At 42.2% G+C, this 21,916-nt stretch overlaps 1 long non-coding RNA gene across 2 annotated transcripts in view; it reads right to left on the reverse strand.

The window, feature by feature from the left end:
• Window positions 1–21,916, reverse strand: part of LOC129525829 (uncharacterized) — a 69,071-nt gene that overhangs the window by 40,187 nt on the left and 6,968 nt on the right. Inside the window, exon 3 of one of the 2 annotated variants that reach the window (XR_008670331.2) lies at window positions 1,200–2,752. The exons of the other annotated variant lie outside the window; for it this stretch is intronic. This is a non-coding gene — a long non-coding RNA (uncharacterized lncRNA). Of the gene's footprint in view, window positions 1–1,199; window positions 2,753–21,916 lie in introns of those variants that run through there. 2 annotated transcript variants of the gene reach the window in all.

Raw genomic sequence — 21,916 nt, forward strand, 5'->3', positions numbered from 1 at the left:
GGAGGCCCATTTGCAGGCTCAGCTAAATCGGACTAATGGCATTCTAATTACTCAGGCTCAGCTCACAGGCTCCAACAGTTTCTCTGATACTTATGCCCAATTAGGCTTTGATGCTCTTGCCACAGAAAAAGTAACAAAGGTGTGTATCAGAGCTCTGGATAAATTACGTGCCCCAGGCCAAGCTCCTGTTTCTTTTGAGGTCACTGATGTTTCTGTTATTTCTTCTAGTTTATGGCCTTCCTCCTGGCTTAAACATCCTGCTAAATGGGACTAGTAGGTGTTGGAAAAGCTGAGGAAGTTTATGAGAGCACATTTATCTTGCCTTGCACTGGCCCTGATGGTCAAAAGGGTACAATTCAGCCCTATATCACGCCAATTCTCATTCATCTTTGGGGTAGATATTTGCTGGCACAATGGGGGGCTGAAATTAATATTCCACATAACTCTTATAGTGCTCCCAGTCAGCATATGATGGAAAACATGGGGTTTGTTCCTGGGCTTGGTCTCAGTCCAAAACATGAAGGGATTACTAAACCCCTCCTAATTACTGTAAAAGAAGACAGGGCTAGTTTAGGTTATCCTTTTTAATGGTGGCCACTGCCATGCCTCCTGATCCTATCCCTTTACAATGGAAATCTGACACACCTATGTGGATTGACCAGTGGCCGCTCTCTAAAGAAAAACTGGAGGCTTTAACTCACTTGGTTTCTGAACAGTTACAACTTGGAAATGTGGAACCTTCTCTTTGCCCCTGGAATTCTCCTGTGTTTCTAGTAAAAAAGAAATCAGGCAAGTGGTGGATGGTAACCGATTTAAGGGCCATTAATGCTGTAATTAAACCTATGGGGGCCGTCCAACCCAGGATGCCTGCCCCTGCTTTAATACCTAAAAATTGGCCTCTCATAGTTATTGATCTTAAAGATTGTTTTTTTCATATTTCTTTACATAAATCGGGTTGCAAAAAATTTGCTTTTACTGTACCATCTATCAATAATCAGGAGCCTGCAGCTCATTATCAATGGAAAGTACTTCCTCAGAGAATGCTAAATAGCCCTACAATCTGCCAGCTTTATGTTGGGCAAGTGCTTTCACTAGTTTAAGCCCAATTTCCCCAGGCCTATATTTGCTGAGACCAGCTCGGCTGGGGAGATCCTAACCCAGTGGTGCTAGAGGAATTACACACACACACACCGAAATATAGAGGTGTGAAGTGGGAAATCAGGGGTCTCACAGCCTTCAGAGCCGTAAGCCCTGAACAGAGATTTACCCACGTGTTTATTAACAGCAAACCAGTCATTAGCATTGTTTCTATAGATATTAAATTAACTAAAAGTATCCCTTATGGGAAACGAAGGGATGGGCCGAATTAAAGGAATAGGTTGGGCTAGTTAACTGCAGCAGGAACATGCCTTTAAGGCATAGATCACTGGAACTATTGTTTGTGGCTCAAGAATGCCTTTAAGCAGTTTTCTGCCTTGGGCGGGCCAGGTGTTCCTTGCCCTCATTCCCATAAACCCACAACTTTGCGTGTGGGTGTTAGGGCCATTATGAACATGTTACAGTGCTGCAGAGATTTTGTTTATGGCCAGTCTTGGGGCCAGTTTATGGCCAGATTTTGGGGGGCTTGCTCCCAACATGTCCCCCTTCTCTGATGTGCAAATCGATAAAAGCAAGGGCAGCTTTGTCACGGTGAGCTACTTCTCGCAGGAGTCGGGATCTGCATCTGCAGACTATACAAAAACAACACATATTAAAAGCATAGTCATCATTGAAATCACAGAGCTTCCAAGTGTTTTTATCCATTTTAATGGGTTACTAGCTGCTAATTTGTCTGCAGCTCCTTTAAGCACTCCAGTTCTTGGCATTAAGGTCAGGTGTCCCTGGGTTGCTTTAAACATTTGTTCTTTAATTTTGCTATATCCAAAAACAAGTTTGTAGAGTGTCCTTCTAGATGCTTTTTTATTCTTTCCCAAAGTTTGCATTTAATAGTTTCCACAAATCCTTATGTTTAGCTCCTAGAGCGGGCCATATCATTTGAGGTTGAGGTGCCACTATACCATCATGGTTACAGATAACAGGAACTTTTGCTGTACTTCTTATCATTTCTACCATCTGACCATTTTGTTCAGATTATCTGAACATAGTGTGACCATGGCATGCAGACTGAGAGGTGCAAATCAAGCTAAACATCCCCTTAGGGGACCAATTAATAATGATTCCATAGGAATCATTGTGCAGCACCTCTGCCTGTTCTGCAAAGCAATCTTCCTAAACAAGTACATTCATTTTTTCTAACTGGGTCCAATCCTGTTTACAAATAGGTTTTTGAGGGTGGTATGCCTCAATTATAGGAGCAGATTTATTATGGTAAATACTGAGATCAGAAAGCATGTGTAACTGTGTCATAGAGTGATTGCATCCAGGCATTATTGCCAGTCCTTACTGAAGGAATACTCATGGCAGTGGTGATAACCGCTATCATAGCTACGATTAAATTATTCATTGTGACTGTTTGTCCCGCTTTCCTCAGGTTTTCTTCCGCCATCTGTGACAGCTTCTTGATCTGTCCACAGGTGTGTGGCTGTGTTCGACGGGTGTTGCTCGTGACAGTTGGGGTCCTCCTCAGCATCAGTCTCGACATGGCTGCAACCGGGGGGTCCTCGGGATCCTCCTGGAGTCTCTTCCTCGGCATCTGGCTCATGATAAGGTTTCAGGTGTCTTGATGGTATCCAAATCAGCTGTTGATTTTGTCCTGGAGAAATACAAGCATAATCTCTACCCTAAGTTATTATTTTACCTATTTCCCAAGTTTTTGTTATCAGATCTCTCCACCAAATCAGTTTTTCTGTTTTTGTCTTTGCAGCTGGTTTCTGTAGATGCTGTTCAGCTGCTGAAAACATCTGGCCTTTGGGCAGGCTCAAAAAATTTAAAGTTAATAATGCTAGGTTCAGTTGCATCTGTGGGGTTCCATATTCTCTGTCTCTCCCTTTCTGCTTTTGCAACTGCTGTTTTAGGGAGAGATTCATTCTTTCCACTATGGCTTGTCCTTGAGAATTGTATGGGATACCAGTAATGTGTTTACTATTCCACATAGAGAAAAATGTAGCTAGAGCTTGGCCAGTATAGCCTGGGGCATTATCTGTTTTAATAGAAGCTGGAATGCCCATCACCACAAAACACTGCAAAAGATGACGTTTAACACAGGCAGAAGACTCTCCTGATTGGCATGTAGCCCAGACAAAGTGAGAAAAGGTGTCCACACATACATGTACATAAGCTAGTTTCCCAAACGAGGGAACACGTGTGACATCCATTTGCCAAAGAGAGTTAGGTTCCAGTCCTCGAGGATTAACTCCTCCTGTAAAAGATGAGGAATGTACCATTTGGCAAGTTGGGCATTGCTGGATAATAGCTTTAGCTTCTTTCCAGGTAATGCTGTATCTGCGTTTGAGACCAGAGGCATTAACATGGGTTAAATTGTGAAAGTGTCTAGCATTAGATATTGCATTAGCAACTAGGCGATCAGCCATTTGATTCCCTTCAGTCAAAGGTCCTGGAACAGGTATATGAGCTCCAATGTGAGTGATGTAAAAAGGTGCATTCTACTCCTAACTGCTGTTTGCAATTGGGTAAATAAAGTCATCAGTTGTTCATCTGTATGAAATCATAACTGAGAATTTTCAATTAACTGTGTGGAGTGAACCATGTATGAAGAATCAGAAGTCACATTAATAGGCATATCAAAAGCAGTCAATACCTCAATTACAGCTACAAGATCCGCTTTTTGAGCTGAAGTATAGGACGTCTGGAAAACTTTACTTTTTGAGCCAGAATAAGAAGCTTTACCATTACTAGACCCATTTGTAAAAACATTCTCAGCACCTTAAATTGGTTTAAATTTAGTTGTTTTAGGGAGAATCCAATTAGTTAATTTCAAAAACTGAAACAGCTTAATCTTAGGAAAATGATTATTGAGAATACCCACAAAGTCAGCTAAATGGGTTTGCCAAGTAAGACTATTTATAAAAGCTTGCTGTATTTGTGCCTTCGTGAGAGGGACAATAATTTTTCCAGGATCATATCCATGTAATTTAACAATCCGAGTTCTCCAATCCCTATCATAGTGGTGATTTGATCTAAATAAGGAGTTAGAGTCTGTGAATTAGTATGTGGAAGAAAAAGCCACTCTACTAAGTCTTGTTCTTGGACAATAACAGCAGTAGGTGAATGCTGAGTTGAAAAAATAAGCAAATCTAGAGTCTTCTCTGGATCTATTCTATTTATCTGAGCTTTATGGACTTGCTTCTCAATCAGTTGTAACTCTGCCTCAGCCTCCTTTGTTAATTGCCGAGGGTTAGTGAGACTAGGATTTCCTCTAAGGATAGAAAACAGATTGCTCACGGCATAGGTAGGAATGCCTAGAGCAGGTCGTATCCAATTAACATCCCCTAGTAATTTTTGAAAGTAATTTAATGTTTTTAGTTGATCCCTACGTATGGTTACCTTCCGTAGCACAATGGTAGTGTCATTCACTAAGGTCCCCAAGTAGGAGTAAGGAGTAGTAGTCTGAATTTTGTCAGGAGCTATAATTAAACCAGCATGAGAAATCGAATTTTGCAAGTGATCATAACATTGGAGTAATATTTCTGGAGTGGGGGCAGCACAAAGTATATCATCCATATAGTGAATAATGTAACACTATGAAAATTTTTTACGAGTAGGTTCAGTTGCTTGCCCCACATATGTCTGGCAAATTGTTGGGCTGTTTGACATGCCCTGTGGCAACACTTTCCAGTGATAACACTTAGCAGGCTGCAGGTTGTTTACTGCAGGAATTGTAAATGCAAACCATTCACAGTCTTGCTCAGCTAAAGGGATAGTAAAGAAACAGTCTTTTAAATCTATGACTATTAAAGTCCAATTTTTTGGAATTATAGCAGGAGAAGGCAATCCTGGCTGTCATGCTCCCATAGTTTGTATAACTGAATTGATGGCTCTTAAGTCAGTTAACATTCTCCATTTACCTGATTTTTTCTTAATTATGAAAACTGGAGAATTCCAAGGGGAAAATGTTGGAGCTATGTGCCCATTTTCTAATTGTTCAATAACTAATTTCTCTAAAGCCTCCAGTTTCTCTTTACTTAGCGGCCATTGTTCTATCCAAATTGGCTTATCTGTTAACCATTTTAAAGGTATAGGTTCTGGAGGCTTAACAATGACCACCATCAAAAATTATTTCCTAATCTTTGGCGGGAACTTTGTTTTTCTGCTTGAAGCAGTTTTTTCAAACCTTGCAAATTTTTTTCTAGTCCCATACCAGGGACATACCCCATTTCATGCATTGTATGTTGACTTTGAGGGCTATATAATTGTTCTGGAATTAGAAATTGTGTTCCCCATTGTTGTAATAAATCTCTTCCCCATAAATTTATAGGTACAGAAGTTATAATTGGTTGAATAGTCCCAGGTTGTCCATCAGGCCCCTCACAATGCAAAATATAACTACTCTGATATACTTCAGCAGCTTTACCAACTCCAACTATGTTAAATTGAGCAGGTTGAATTGGCCATGTGGACGGCCAGTGCTGTAGAGAAATGATTGAAATGTCCACTCCTGTATCTATCAAACCTTTAAATTTCTTTCCCTGAATAGTTATTTCACAGGTAGGACGTTTATCAGTAATTTGATTTACCCAATAAGCTGCTTTGCCTTGTTTATTTGTGCTTCCAAATCCTCCTGTTCGTTTAATTTCACTTTTTCCCATTCCCACATGTGGCACAATCAGGAGCTGTGCTATGCACTCTCCTGGCTCTGCTTTCCAGGGAACAGAAGTAGATACAACAATTTGAATTTCCCCATTGTAATCTAAATAAATGAATCCTGTATGTACTGGTACTCCTTTTAAACTTACACTAGACCTTCCTAAAAGTAATCCTATTATCCCTGCTGGCAAGGGTCCACAGACTCCTGTTGGGACCTTTTGCAGGGGTTCCCCAGGCAGAAGGCTCACAGCTTTTGTGCAGCATAAATCTACTGTGGCACTACTGGCTGTGGCAGGGAACAGACATTGTACAGGGGTGAGGGAATGGCCTGAGCTGGAAATGCCCTGGTTTAGAACAGGGCCCGGGACGGGCCCCTCATGGCGTTTCCTGAAATTGGGTTTCTTTCTTTATCAAACTTAGAGTGACACTGACTAGCCCAATGTTTTCCTTTTTTACATTTTGGACATATTTCAGGCTCAACAGTTTTCTTTTTTCCCCTATCTGGCAGCCTGACTCGCTGATTTTTTCTACATTCTTTTTTAGTATGACCATGCTTCCCACAGTTAAAACAAGCTCCAGGAAATGGAGTATTTCCTTTATCGACTCTCAGTCCTGCCAGTGCCTGTGCCAACAAAGTAGCTTTATGCAGATTACCTCCGATACCATCACAGGCCTTGATATAATCAACTGAATGTGCTTTCCCGAATTTAAAAGGAAAAGGCTCAAATGTAGCTACAATATTTCCTTGTTGATCTGGGGGGTGTATTCTAACAGGGAACTGCCAAGCCTCTAAATCACCCTCTTGTCTAGCTTGCTGAATTCCTGCCTGAATAGAACTAAGAGCCGTCGCTCAAGGGGCTGCTCGAACAGTCACTGGGGCAACTACTTTTCGCCCAGTGTCCTCCAGAAAAGAAAGATCTGGAGGGTCTTTGTCTTCAAAATAATAAGGACGGGGTGCAGAAGGGTAGGGATGAACCTCTCCCTCCTTTGCCTCTTTAGCTTTAGCTGGTAAATAAACATGCTCTGTAATCTCTTTTGTTACTTCGCTATACTCTTGTTCCTCCTCATTATCAGTGTGAAAAAGTTCCAAGGTGATACGAACCAGACACCATACCTGTCCCATCATTACCCTGACGCTTCTGAGCTCCCCTTCTTACTCACCACGGGGATTGCTTTAAGAGTACTCGGGTGTCCTCCAGCTAGTTTTCCATTCCAACCGTCGCTCCAGCAATCCTTTGACCTGGATTCGAGCCCCCACGATGGACGCCACTTGCCGAGCCCAGCTCGGTCGGGGAGACCCTAACCCAGTGGCACTAGAGGAATTAAAGAACACACACATACAGAAATATAGAGGTGTGGAGTGGGAAATCAGGGGTCTCACCGCCTTCAGAGCTGAGAGTCCCAAACAGAGATTTACTCATGTATTTATTAACAGCAAACCAGTCATTAGCATTGTTTCTATAGCTATTAAATTAACTAAAAGTATCCCTTATGGGAAATGAAGGGATGGGCTGAATTAAAGGAATAGATTGGGCTAGTTAACTGCAGCAGGAACATGCCCTTAAGGCACAGATCCCTCGTGCTATTGTTTGTGGCTTAAGAATGCCTTTAAGCGGTTTTCCTCCCTGGGCGGGCCAGGTGTTCCTTGCCCTCATTCCCGTAAACCCACAACTTTGCAGCACATTAGGGCCATTATGAACATGTTACAGTGCTGCAGAGATTTTGTTTATGACCAGTCTTGGGGCCAGTTTATGGCCAGATTTTGCTCCCAACATTTATTCTTCATTATATTGATGATATTTTAATTGCTGCCCCCACTGATAAAGAATTAATTGACTGTTATCAAAGCTTGAGCTGCCGTGTTACAGAGGCTGGATTACACATCGCTCAGGACAAAATTCAACAGACCACTCCTGTTCAATATTTAGGAATGGTGGTCGATAAACAACGTATTCAATCTCAAAAAGTTCAAATTAGGAGAGATTCTGTAAAAACTTTAAATGACTTCCAAAAACTTTTTGGTAACATTAAATATTTAAAACCTACTCTAGGAATTCTGACCTATGTACTGTCTAACTTGTTCTCTATGCTGCAGGGAGATTCCAATCTCCACAGTCCCAGGACTTTTGACCCCTGAGGCTTCACTAGAACTGGAATTCATAGAGGAAAGAATCCAGACCGCCCAGTTATCTAGAGTACAGCCACTTCAGCCTTTTCAGCTTCTGGTTTTCGCTTCATTACACTCCCCTACTGGACTAATAGTTCAACATAATGATTTAGTGGAGTGGTGTTTTCTTCCTCACTCTGTGTCAAAAACTTTGTCTGTTTATCTAGATCAAATGGCCACTCTAATTGGACAGGCATAGTGCAGAATACTTAAAATTTCCAGATTTGATCTGAATTTAATTGTAGTTCCTTTAAATTGGCTGGAAGTTCAAGCCGCCTTTCAACATTCCGTACTGTGGCAAATTCACTTGGCTGATTTCATTGGCGTTATTGACAATCATTATCCAAAGAACAACTTGTTTGATTTTATAAAAATGACGTCTTGGGTGGTCCCTTGATTAACCAAAGATCAGCCCATTCCTGAGGCCGTTATAGTGTTCACTGATGGCTCCAGTAATGGCAATGCTGGTTATGTAGGTCCTACAGACAAGCTTATTTCTACCTCTTATACCTCTGCTCAAAAGGCAGAGTTAATTGCTGTGATTATGGCCTTACAGGATTTCCCCAAACCTTTAAATATTGTCTCTGATTCTGCTTATGTTTTACATGCCACTAAAAATATAGAAACTGCTACTATCAAACATTGATAATTCTGAATTGGCTTCTTTATTTTCAAGGTTACAACAGTCGGTTCACCAACGTAGACACCCTTTCTATATTATGCATATTAGATCTCATACCACTTTACCAGGACCCCTGTCTGCTGGTAACCATAAAGTCGACTGTTTGGTCTCTTTTGCAACCCAAGAAGCTCAGGAGTTCCATAATCTCACTCATGTCAATGCTGCTGGATTAAAAGATAAATTAGCTCTTACCTGGAAACAGGCTAAGCTTATTATCCACCGCTGCCCTCAGTGCCAAGTTTTTGTACTTCCAAATCAGGAACCTGGCATTAATCCCAGAGGCCTAACTCCTAATGATTTATGGCAAATGGATGTGACCCATGTTAGCTCCTTTGGCAGACTGTCATATGTGCAGGTCTCTGTAGATACCTTCTCAGGTTTTATCTGGGCTACTTACCAAACAGGGGAAGGCACGGCCAATGTTAAAAAACACCTGTATTCTTGCTTTGCAGTTATGGGGCTTCCATATCAAATAAAGACAGACAACACCCCTGGATATGTCAGTAAGGCTTTTGATTTATTTATGCAACAGTGGGGAATTTCCCATATTACTGGAATCCCTTACAATCCTCAGGGACAGGCTGTGGTGGAATGGGCCAATCGCACTTTAAAAACCCAATTGTCCAAACAATGTGAACAACAAAAACATAATTTAACTACCCCCCCACTCCCAATTACATTTGGCATTGTTTAGTTTAAAATTTTTTAATGTTCCTAAAGATCTAACTGCAGCTGAACGCCATTATACAGGCAAAAAATTCTCCCTAAACGAAGGCAAGCTAGTGTTATGGAAAAACTCCCAAACCAATACCTGGGAAGCTGGCACAGTTATAATGTGGGGGAGAGGATATGCTTGTGTTTCAACAGGAGATCATCAATCCCCTGTCTGGGTACCCACCAGGAGACTCAAGCTTTGGGTGAATACTGACAACGAAAACCACAGAGAAAAGACATCCGTATCAGAGACCGCCCTCAGACGTGGTGAGATCTGTGTCAACTCCTTAGAAGCTGGCACACCAAATCACAATGGGTCTGATTCAACCCTCCCTGATGGCAATGGAGACCCATCTAATTAATCCCACTTCTCCTGACTACCTTTCTTTTTCTCCTTACAAACCTAAAAATCTCACCATTTCTATTAGCCTGAAAATAACATCTCTCTGTTCTTCTCTTCCTCCTTCAGCACTGAATCTCACTTACACTATGTTTTATTTAATGATTCTCCTCTTTATACTTTCTGTCTCACCAGTTTCCTCTCACACTGATTTACCTGCTACACAAAATTATTCTTACTGGGCTTATGTGCCTTTTCCTCCACTTATTCGACCTCTCACCTGGATGGATGCTCCTGCACAAATCTACACTAATGATAGTGTGTGGATGCCTGGAGCTACAGATGACCATTGCCCCACTCAACCAGGAGAAGAAGGCACTGCATTTAATGTTACCATGGGTTATAAATGCCCCTCTCTGTGCCTCGGACATGCACCTGGTTGTATCCATCTACAAACTCAAGTCTGGGCTGCTTATCTTCTGGAGAGATCAGCTACAGAGGAACCGGGACATTTAGTCTCTGGCCTCTCCCTTTCTTGTTTAAAACAAATGAAAGGGGGAGTAATGGGAGATACCCCATACTTTCAATATAAACCTGCAGGAAAACCATGCCCTAAAAATTTTGAGGGCCCATCTAAAACTTTAATTTGGGAAGACTGTGTTAACTCACATGCAGTAATATTAAAAAATGACTCATATGGTTTAGTAATAGACTGGGCACCAAAGGGCTATTTAAAAAACAATTGTTCCTCTGGCGGAAAGGAATGCCTGGAGGCTGCTTATTTGATTTCTTATCAGGAGAACAAGAATCATCATTCTACTTTGCATAGGAGGTTCAACTCGTTCTTTCCCTTAAAATGGGAAGATAAAGGCATTACCCTCACCCCACCCCGAGGCCTCATATGATACTCCCCATTCTGAGCCCAGAACACCCAGAACTTTGGAAATTGGCTATTGCCATGTCTGGACTGCAAGTATGGGAAGGGGAAACTATTCTGTCTGTTGTCCCCAATACCGTCACTCTCCCTCAGTATCAACGTAAATACAGACATTCTGCTTTGCTTACTTCCAACCTGACTGTTCCCATACAGAGTTGTGTTAAGCCTCCTTACATGCTGTTAGTGGGAAATATCAAAATTTGAGTGAGCAATCAAACTGTCCAATGCATTAACAGTCATTTATACACTTGTATTAACTCCCATTTTGACTCTGGGAAAAGTGTAATGTTGGTTCGAGCTCTAGAAGGAATCTGGATTCCGGTAACTTTGCCCAGACTTTGGGAATCCTCCCCCTCAATACATTTAATTAATGAAGTGCTACAGCAAATTCTAAAAAGATCTAAGAGATTTGTTTTCACTTTAATTGCTATGATAATGGGCCTAATTACAGTCACTGCACTGGCCACCACTGCTGGAATGGCATTACACCAATCTATTCAAATGGCTCATTTTGTTAATGATTGGCAAGCCAATTCCACCCAAATGTGGAATTCTCAACAAGGCATTGATCAAAAATTCGCTAATCAAATTAATGATTTAAGACAGTCTGTTATTTGGCTTGGAGATTGGGTAATGAGTCTTGAACATCGCATGCAAATGCAGTGCAATTGGAATACTTCTGATTTCTGTATCACCCTGTATTCCTGTAATGAAACTGATCATTCATGGGAAATGGTCAAAGGACACCTTCTAGGTAGGGAAGATAATTTATCATTGGACATAACTAAATTAAAGAAACAAATTTTTGAAGACTCTCAAGCTCATTTATCCATTGTGCCTGGAGCCGAGGCATTAGATCAGGTGGCAGAAAATCTTTCTGGACTAAACCCCACGACTTGGATTAAGTCTATTGGGGGCCCCACTGTAGTAAATTTTGGAATTATGTTTCTCTGTTTAACTGGCTTGTCTTTAGTGTGCCAGACCAGTCAAAGAATCCTGCATCAAAATCGAGAGAATGAACAAGCCTTTATCGCCATGGCACATTTATATAAAAAGAAAGGGAGAGATGTTGCGGGAAGTCAGGGACCCTGAATGGAGGGACCGGCTGAAGCCATGGCAGAAGAATATAAATTGTGAAGATTTCATGGACATTTATTAGTTACCCAAATTAATACTTTTATAATTTCTTACGCCTGTCTTTACTGCAATCTCTGAACATAAATTGTGAAGATTTCATGGACATTTACCACTTCCCCAATCAATACTCTTGTGATTTCCTATGCCTGTCTTTAATCTCTTAATTCCATCATCTTTGTAAGCTGAGGATGTATGTCGCCTCAGGACCCTGTGATGATTGCCTTAACTGCACAAATTGTTCGTAAAGCATGTGTGTTTAAACAATATGAAATCTGGGCACCTTGAAAAAAGAACAGGATAACAGTGATGTTCAGGGAACAAGGGAGATAACCATTGGGGATGACTGCCTGAGAGCCAGGCAGAACAGAGCCATATTTCTCTTCTTACAAAAGCGAATAGGAGAAATATCACTGAATTCTTTTTCTCAGCAAGGAACAGCCCTGAGAAAAAGAATGCGTTCCTAGTGGGAGGTCTCTAAAATGGCTGCTCTAGGAATGTCTGTCTTATATGGTTGAAGATAAGGGATGAAATAAGCCCCGGTCTCCCATAGCGCTCCCAGGCCTATTAGGACGAGGAAATTCCTGCTTAGTAAATTTTAGTCAGACTGGTTGTCTGCTCTCAAACCCTGTCTCCTGATAAGATGTTATCAATGACAATGCATGCCAGAAACTTCATTAGCAATTTTAATTTTGCCCCAGTCCTGTGATCTCTCTGCCCCCATTTGCCTTGTGACATTTTATTGCCTTGTGAAGCATGAGATCTCTGTGACCCATACCCTATTCGTACACTCCCTCCCCTTTGAAAATCACTAATAAAAACTTGCTGGTTTTGTGGCTTGGGGGGCATCACAGAACCTGCTGACATGTGATGTCTCCCCTGTACACCCAGCTTTAAAATTTCTCTCTTTTATACTCTTTCCCTTTACTTCTCAGACTGGCCGACACTTAGGGAAAATAGAAAAGAACCTATGTTGAATTATCGGGGGCTGGTTCCCCCGATATCATAGTGTTCCTATAACAATGTACTTGGTAGGTCAATGTTGATCAGCAAATGATCCCAAGGAGACTTGCATCTGTATCACCTGTGGGTGTCCTAATTTAAGATTCAGATTTGTAGGCTCATATCAAAGTTACTAAATGTGACTCTCTGAGGCTGAGGTCTAGGAATGCACTTTTATTAAGAAACTCATCTAATTCTGATGCTTAGTAAAAGCTGAGAACTACTGAACCAGTTTCACCAGACCAGTGTTTCTGTGTTGCATAAGTCCAAGGGGTACATTTTCATTGTACTCCACGTACTCCCGGGGTGGCACATATGTAAAATAAAATCTGAATGGTGTCCCTGGGGCTTTGTAATATAGAGCTATTGCTTGGCCTTATACTACTTTTGCTGTCATAGGCCTTCTCCTAGAAGGTGTGGTTCATTCCTAGTGACACTGAAGAAGCTCTTAGCACCATTCACTGTGGGGAGCTGAGGGCCAAGTCCCCACTTCTAGTAGCAGAGCCCAAATTGATCTCATGTATGTCCCTGGCAAGCTATGGAGAATAAGAATTTCATTCCATGCCAATAGGTAGAAATTGCTTCTGATTTATTGTGCAGGGAAATCTAGGTCACAATCTCTAATAGCCAATGAGTGCTCACTGGATGGCAAGAGAAGCCCATATACCAGGACTATGTGTTTCAAGGGGATGTGGGACTCCAATTGGAACAAAGTAATTTGTTCCAATTACTTTTTTCTTATTGGCTGTACATTTCAAAAGCCTGTATTCAGGAAACTAAGGAGAGAGAAAGTCAGGAAATCCTGCACAAAATTGCTTTGAGCAATCTCTGATCTAGTTTATTGACTCCTTCCTCAAACAAGTTCTATTTGTACTGACTTCCTGACTCAATGAACATTTGCTCAGCATCCATCAGAGAAATAATAGCTGAAGTCGATGGGAGGTTACCCATGCTTACCACGTGTTTGACTGAGCTCTGGGAATGCAAAGTCAAGTAAAACCCTGATCTTGTGGAGTTTATATTTTAGTTGGTGGGATACAGAGGGATCTAAACAAGATATAATGATACAATGTGGTAAGGAATGTGCCTAAGGTATGGAGGGAATAGGAATTAATTCTTCTCAGGCATATAGAAGCCTTGTTTAAAAGGCAGCACTTGATGGGCCTTGAAGGTGGAGTATGAACGTGCTGGGTGGAGGAGGGGATGAAAACATGCCTGGCAGGAGCACCTGCATGAGCAAAGGTATGGTGGTGGGAGTCCATGTGGTGAGCTTAGAACACAGTGCTCATGATGAGGAGTGGCTGGAGATGGGTCAGGTGGGGGCAAGGCCAGAGGTTAGGGTTGGGTTGGGACAAGGCTTTGAATGTCTGCTGGAAAGCCTTGCCTTTATCTTCTTGGGAAGCTGAGATTGGACATAAAGTAGAATGATGTGATCAGACATGTTAAGACAGAAAGAGCACTTGGCACCAGTTTGGGGTGTGGTTGCTTCCTTCCTGAGTGCCTTCCTTGTCGTCTCCATCTGACTAGCACTACTCATATTTAAAGATTCAGCTCAAGCGTCACTTCCTTTAGGGAGCCCTCCATGATCTTCACGGCCTGGCCACCTACCCGTCCCATGGGCCTCCATTGAAGCCGACATAAACCTGGATCACAAAGCCTGACACATCTTAGGGCACATTTGTTTCCCGGCCAGCCTGAGGGTTTGTTGAGGATTGGGCTCCTGTCTGCACTTCCCTATGGTTGGTAGCTGGCACAGAATCCAGCATTTTATAATGACTCACTAAAAATATTTACTGTTAAATAAATAAGAATAAGCATCCTCTGCTTTCATATTTTCTGAAGCTGTGCGTATGTAATTACTATCATTGATTGAATCCTTACTGTTTGTGATGTGCTTTATGATCTCATTTAATTCCCATACAAAACTTAGATGATAATGACAATAACACGACTACTACTATACTAAAACTGTCACACGGTGCCTAACGTGCTTGACACTGAAGTGATTTGCTTATATTAACCCATTTAATTCTCATATGAACCCTTTTATGATCCTGAACAACATAGGCTTGAACTGCTCAGGTCCACTGATATGTGGATTTTTTTCGACCCAGCCCCAGTGGAAAATACAGTATTCAAGGGATGCAAAACTCATATAAGCAGATTCTGCAGGGCAGACTGTGGGACTTGAGTATGTGTGGATTTAGGTACATGGGGAATGGTTGGGGGTGGTTCCTGCAACCAATTCCTTGCAAATACTGAGGGATGATCATATTATTCTTTTTCTTTTTTACAAATAAAGAAACTGAGAGGCTGGGAGCAGTGGCTTTCATCTATAATCCCAGGATTTGGGAGGGTCAAGGTGGGAGGATCGCTTGAGCCCAGGAGTTTGAGACCAGCCTGGGCAATATAGTGAGACCTCCATCTATACAAAAAACACAAAAATTAGCTAGGTGTGGTGGTGCATGCCTGTAGTCCCAGCTCCTCATGAGACTGAGGTGGGAGGACGGCTTGAGCCCAGGAGGTTGAGGCTGCAATGAGCTGAACACACTGCAGCCTGGGCAACATAGGAAGACCCTGTGAGGGAAAGAAAAGAAAGGAAGAAAGGAAGAAAGAAAGAAAGGAAGAAAGAAAGAAAGAAAGAAAGAAAGAAAGAAAGAAAGAAAGAAAGAAAGGAAGGAAGGAAGGAGAAAGGAAGGAGAAAGAGAGAGAGGAAAGAAGGAAGGAAAGAAGAAAGGGAGGAAGGAGAGCAAGGGAAAGAGAAAGAAGGAGAGAGAAAGGAAGGAAGGAGGGAAGGAAGAAAAAAGAAAGAAGGAAAGAAAGAAAAAAAGAAAGAAAGGAGTAAAGAAAAGAGAAAAGAAAAGATAGAAACAGATACACAGTGATTAAGTAACTTGCTTGTAAGTGGTGGTGAAGTTAGGATTTGGATCCAGGCACCACGGCTGGAGTCTGCGTTCTGTTTGCTGTATAGACTTTCCATCCCCTGGGCTTAAGTGAAGTTAGGATTTGGACCCAGGCACTATAGCGCAGAGTCTGTGTTCTGTCTGCTGTATAGACTATGTTCATCCCTGGGCTTAAAGAGGTTAGGAGGCTTTAGGTTATTTAGCTATAAATGGCAGGCCAGGGAGTTGACTCCATGTCTGTCTGGCTCCAAAGTCATAAGCCTTCAATTTCCTGCCCTGTTCTATCTTAAAACATAATGCGAGTGTTCACCAGGGTCATCACTAAGGCATTTAGAAAATGAAATTTCTGCGAATTAAACACAGGGAGAAGTCTGATTCATGGTGGGGTTAGCAGCAGCCAGTTGTGGGTGAAGCTGGAGAAACTCAAGGTGGGTGGATTGAATCTGCAAGAAATGGGGATTCAGAATGCAGCCTCAATCTAGGACATTTCCAGCCTGAGACACTATCTGAAATCACACCACAAGATCTTCAAGCTACAAAACGCTGTAGTAGTTTAATTAATTTTTTTTTTTTTTAAAAACATCTGTTGTAGCATTTAAAATCAGAAAATGATGTCCTCATTATCTCTCTGAAGCCTGGCAGATTCTTCTCTACTAAAGGGTCCTGGATTTGAAAATCACTTCCTTTAGAAATCCCTTTTGAGTCCAGGTTCCAGGTGCAGGAGTCCAAATTCCTTTTGCTTTAGATAATGATTAAATGTCTCCTTTTCACCTTCCAGTTCCCTCCCTCTTTCCCAAGCAATTTAATCTTAACCATTCATGTATATTGTTTAGTTAGTCATGGCAACAAGGCCATTTGATAGATCAATTAGCAGCTAAACTTAGACATGATATTGACATTCTGGCTGTGTTAGCCACATTTTTGAGATCCTAGTATAAAGGTTTGACTGATCTCCATGAATTGCCAATACACTTGGACAATGAAGGTGCCGTAATTGCAAAAGAAAAGAAATTTTCAGGACCCTTTAAATGTATTTTGCCAAGGGGGAAGTTAAACCCTGGAAACTGAGTCATGTAGCATGTTTGCAACTTACGCTTCTTAGATTGTAGATTAACTCTCTTCTGCATTGTTCTTGTTCTGTAAATGATTAGAAGAGACCAGAGACCAGAATTCCTTCCCTTCCAATCACTGATCTTTGTTGTAGATTAAGCCCCTCCATTTTTCTCTTGTACCTAACTCAGACCAGATGGTACAAAAGAGTCCATGACTGTTACATCTTCAGTGTGGAATGTTAAATGTACCTTTCCTGAAAGGAAAAGACCACCTTGACTAATCAGATCATTGTAACTCTGCATTCGGCCTTATGTAGAAAAATGTTGAAATTCTGCTAAGCTTCTCTAAACCTTGTCTATGTAAACAATCCCAAACTTCTACACTTCAGAACACTGACTTCCATTCTTTGGAATCTGTGCTTCCCAAGTGGCCATCTTCAACTTTTGCACTTGAATTCAACTCTCTTCAAACTAGCTTCTGGCCAGGCATGGTGGCTCATGCCCGCAATCCTGGCACTTTAGGAGGCCGAGGTGGGAGGATCACTTGAGGCCAGGAATTTGAGACCAACCTGGAAAACATAATGAGACCTCTGTCTCTACAAAAAAGGGGGAAAAAAAACCCAAAAACCCAAAAAAACATTGCCCAGGCGTGGAGGTATACACCTGTAGTCTTAGCTACTTGGGAGGCTGACATGGTGGGAGGATCTCAGGAGTTTGAGGCTGCAGTGAGTTATGATTGTGCCACTGCACTCCAGCCTGGGTGATAGCGTGAGATCCTGTCTCTAAAAATAAAAAAATCAACAAACAAAGTAGATTCTGACCCTTTTGATTATTTGAGGTTGACAAACAACAATGAAGCAAAACCAGGCCTGATCTCTGCCCTAATGAGGGATAGTCTAGAGGGAGAGAGAGAAGCACATCTCAGAATCATATACATACATGAAAGTGCAACAGTGACAACTGCTTTGAGGATCAACAGGTTCTCTAATAGGGAAATTTAGCCTCATCAGGGAGGTTGAAACAAGGCTCTGTGAAGAAGCAACACTTGAGTAAAGCCTGAAAGCTAAGCAGAAATTAATTAGGCAAAGAGGGGAGGGAAGGGTGTTCTAGGCAGAGGGAACAGCTTATGCAAAGGCTCAGTGGTGGGGAGGGCCCCGCAGTACAAGGAGCTGAAAGAAGGTGATAAAAGGAGTGTAGGAGCTGAAAGAAGTAGAAGTAGGAGAGGCGGACAGAAGTCAGACCAAGCAGGGGTTTGTAGGCCCCGTGAAAGACTTGTATTTGTATCATAAAAGCAATGGGAAGCTATTGAAGAGTCCAAGGAAAAGGAGGGGGTGGTGACTTGGTCAGTTTACATTCTGAAAGCCGCTCTTTAGTGCAAGGCATGGAAAGGGAAAGGGTGCTCGCTTGGATGCTGCTCTTCCCCGCCTCACTCTTAGTCCAGGAAGTCTGGCTGGAAGGCTGATGAAGCAAGCCTGGCCATATTGCCACATCCTCTCGTCCTCAGTGACTGGTTCAGGGACAGGCATGTAAGGAAATCAGGCTCAATCAGAAGTCCTGTCAGGTATTTAGCAGGGACTACAGGAACTGATGCATGGTCTTGCCTGTTGGCTTTGAACTTAAGATCACATGAGGAGCTGCTGTTGCCGTCTTACCACTACAAGGTGGAGAGCCTGATGCTACCAGGAGGTGCCGTACGGGACCTGAGAGTGAGGCTGAGCTCAGAAATAGAGTGAAACCAAGTCCCGATGGCTTTCATATCTTGTCCAAGCACAACTGAAGGCATCCTTGCTTCAGTAGTTTTCAGTTACATAAGCCAACCCATTTCTGCTTTGCTTATACCACATTTCATCCAAAGAGTCAGTGGATTCGTAGGCAGGAGGGGGACGTGGAAGAAGTCTCCCGGGCATGCCCATCTGCTGGATCAGGACTGTGGAAGGAGCTGGGCTTCCTGTTTGAGCTACTCCTGCCAAGCAGAGAGGCTTTCAGAGGAGGAGCAGGAGCAAATTGGCCTCTGCCTGGGAACAGACATTTTTTGGTGCCTGGTAATCTAGTCTAGTCAGCTAGGAGCTGTGTAAATTTACCCTTCTCTATGCTGAAGGCTTAGTGCTGTGGGTGCTGTTGTCTTCTGGTTCCCTAGTAAAGTTTCTTTTACAAACTCTGGTCAGCTCTTGGCCGACCTGAGGGAGAAAGGGAAGGAACCAGGGAACCAGAGAAGTCTCAATGCCCTGGAAGCCAGGGATCAGCGTGGGGTTGGGTGGGGAACATGGCAGCCACTGAGGACAGGCTTCAGCTCCAGGTAGATGTGCTTGCAGCCAAGAGCCAGGAGAAAACCATGATTGTCCTTTGTTCTTACCTATGGTGGGTGCTGCCCGCTAAGTACCTGCCTCCCCAGCCAGCTCCTCTGGACCCCTCAGCCAGCTTCTAGGTTTCCAGGGTCAGAGCTGCCTCTCAAGTCTGGTGGTTATTTGAGGCCAAAAGATCCACCCACAAACCTCAACCTCTCATTCTCCCAAAGGAAGCATATTATCTGCAAGGGAGGAAGACAGGCAGGGAGTGACATTGCTCTGTTCTCTCTTTCAGGATGAAAGGGGCAGAACCATCTAGAGAGCTGGACAAGAAACAATAAGCCATGAGTTTAAGTTCTTGCTCTGATAACTTGTAAAAGAACTGTGAGCCAGACCTCTTTGGGCCTCTGTTTTCCTCACTTGCAAGTAAAAGCATTGGATTCAATGTTCTTAAATCAAATATTATACACATCAGACTGGATAACTGCCTTTTAAAACTACTCAGAAAATGAAGCTTCTTACAACTTCTGGAAAAATTGGTTGGGGTTAGTGTTTAGGTCACAATGGAACGCAGAGCTCCTCCATCCCTCTGTCAACTAAAGGGAGGACAGCAACTCTCTCTGACCCCATACAGCATTTGACCTTGGACCTTTCCTTCTGGGACTTTGAACCTTGAGAGAGAGGCACGTGGTTAAGTGAAGGTGGGGTTGGGTTTGTGACAGCAGCAGTGTGGGGTAGAGGCAGTGGCAGTAGTGTGGCACTGGGGGACAGGCACAGTGCATGCTAGCTGTGTGTTCCTTTTGCCCAGCCTCCCTGGCTTCTTCATGGCATCCCAGGTCTGGTTCCCCAACCTTCCTATCAAGTCTGTGGACCACCCAACAGCCTTATAGTTAATCCCTTTCCTGGTTACATCAGCCAGAGTCAGTTTCTGTTGTTTGCATCCCAGGTATCCTGGCTGATACATAATGGAGGACACTTATGTTATTAAAACCCCAAACTAGCTAGAGACATTTTTGTCTTTTAAGACAGGATGACATAATTCATGTCAGCAGGAAAATAAATGTTTGTGTGTCTCTTTCCCCTGCTAAATGTGTTAGAAGAGGGTCTGGAGAGTAGCAGGGGGTAGGCTGTCCTTAGGGTGCATGTGCATGGGTATGGATATGGAACTTCTGTGTTGTCAGACTGTTTCCTTCTTGTATTTCCTTAAGCAGGATCAGCAAACTTTTCTGTAAAGGGCCAGATAGTGAATATTTTTGGTTTTGTTGGCCATATAGTGACTGTTGCAGCTACTCAGCTCTGCTGCTGTAATATAGAAGCAGAAATAGATAGTATGTAAATGAGCAGATGTGGCTGGTTTCCAATAAAACATTATTGTCAAAAACAAATGGTGGGTCGAATTTGCCTGTAGGCCATCGTTTGCTAATCTCTTTCTTAAAGCACTTTGTATTTGTTTGTGATAATTTGAATTATCGTTCAACCAATATTTACTGCTTTCCCTCTTCCACTGTGGACAAAGTACAATTCCCTAAACCAATGATGTTAGGCTTGGCCAAGTGACTTGCTTTGGTCGATGAAACATTAACAGATGTAGTAAGAGCCTTAAATATGTTGTCACAGTTTGGCTTGGATCTTGCATTCTGGTGATCCACTATGAGAAGCACATGCCCTGCGTAGCCATTGCCTCTTCAGCCCCAGGACAAACAACTCAGAGTTAGGATCCAAGCCCAGCCAACCTCAGTCCAAAGCAGAGCCACCCAGCTAAGCCCAGCCCAGATGAACTGACCCACAGTTGATCCACCTGCAGATCTGTGAGCATGCGAATAAATGCTTGTTATTATAAATTACTGAATATTGGGATGGATTGCTAGCAATATTGTAACAGTATCTAAAATACCATCTTAATGCATTCATCACAGACTGTTTTATGGTTGCTTGTGTCATACATGTCATTTTTCCCTTACCGCATTAGAGATTCCTTGAAGCCATTCATCAGATCTAACTCTTCTTTAAAAATTCTGTAGCACCCAGCACATTGCCTTACAAATAGTGCTTCCTAAGTATTAAGATGGTGTGTAAGATACTGCTACAATGTCGCTAACAAACCACAATATAATATCAAATGGTGAATGTAGCATTCATTCATTCATTCATATAAACGTGGAAGAATTTTCTGCCTCTAGTGAAGAATGACATTTGCTACTCTCTTCAGAATGATGAGAAAAATATCTGACATGACAGTGACAGTGGACATTTAGGTCTCAACAAGACATAGTTTCACTTGACCCGAAGAGGAAAAGGAAGCTGAATGAGCCCATGGTTCTGCTTCTCTATCTGTAAAGTGACTATAATGATAGAACCTACCTTTTGGGTTTTCATGAGGACTAAATGAGATAATTCATGCAAAGTAGTTAGCATTGGGCCTGATCCATGGTAAGTAGTCAAAATATTTTAATTATTATTATTTTCAGAAAGATTATGTGAATTGTCTTGAAATCCAGCCCTAGGATTAATAATGGCAGTTGGGCTAAAACAAAAAAAAAGTCTTTTACAATGATTCTCTCCCTCTCTTCCTTTGTTTCTCCCTCCTTTTCTCTCTTTGTCTTCCTTCCCACATTTACACTCACACAGAGAACTTTTATGTGCTATTTAGTGCAGCAAGGAAATTGCAGGACACTATCTCTACCATCAAGGAACTAACAGTCTAATCAGACAGATACAAATACATATATCCAATGCTGTCTGTAAAAATATGTTATTTATGGACTGAATAAGTAGCATATGCTATAAGAAAGTGTTTTGAAACATCTTCAAATATTAAACACCAGGAGAATGACAATGGAAGTCCCAATGCATTTCAAAGAATCACTTTCATAATGATAACTCTCTCCAAGACAACTTAAAAATCAAGAGTAAAACTATTAACACATTTGAAAAATA

Source organism: Gorilla gorilla, chromosome 10, assembly GCF_029281585.2.
Source record: "Gorilla gorilla gorilla isolate KB3781 chromosome 10, NHGRI_mGorGor1-v2.1_pri, whole genome shotgun sequence".
Taxonomy (NCBI): Eukaryota; Metazoa; Chordata; class Mammalia; order Primates; family Hominidae; genus Gorilla; species Gorilla gorilla.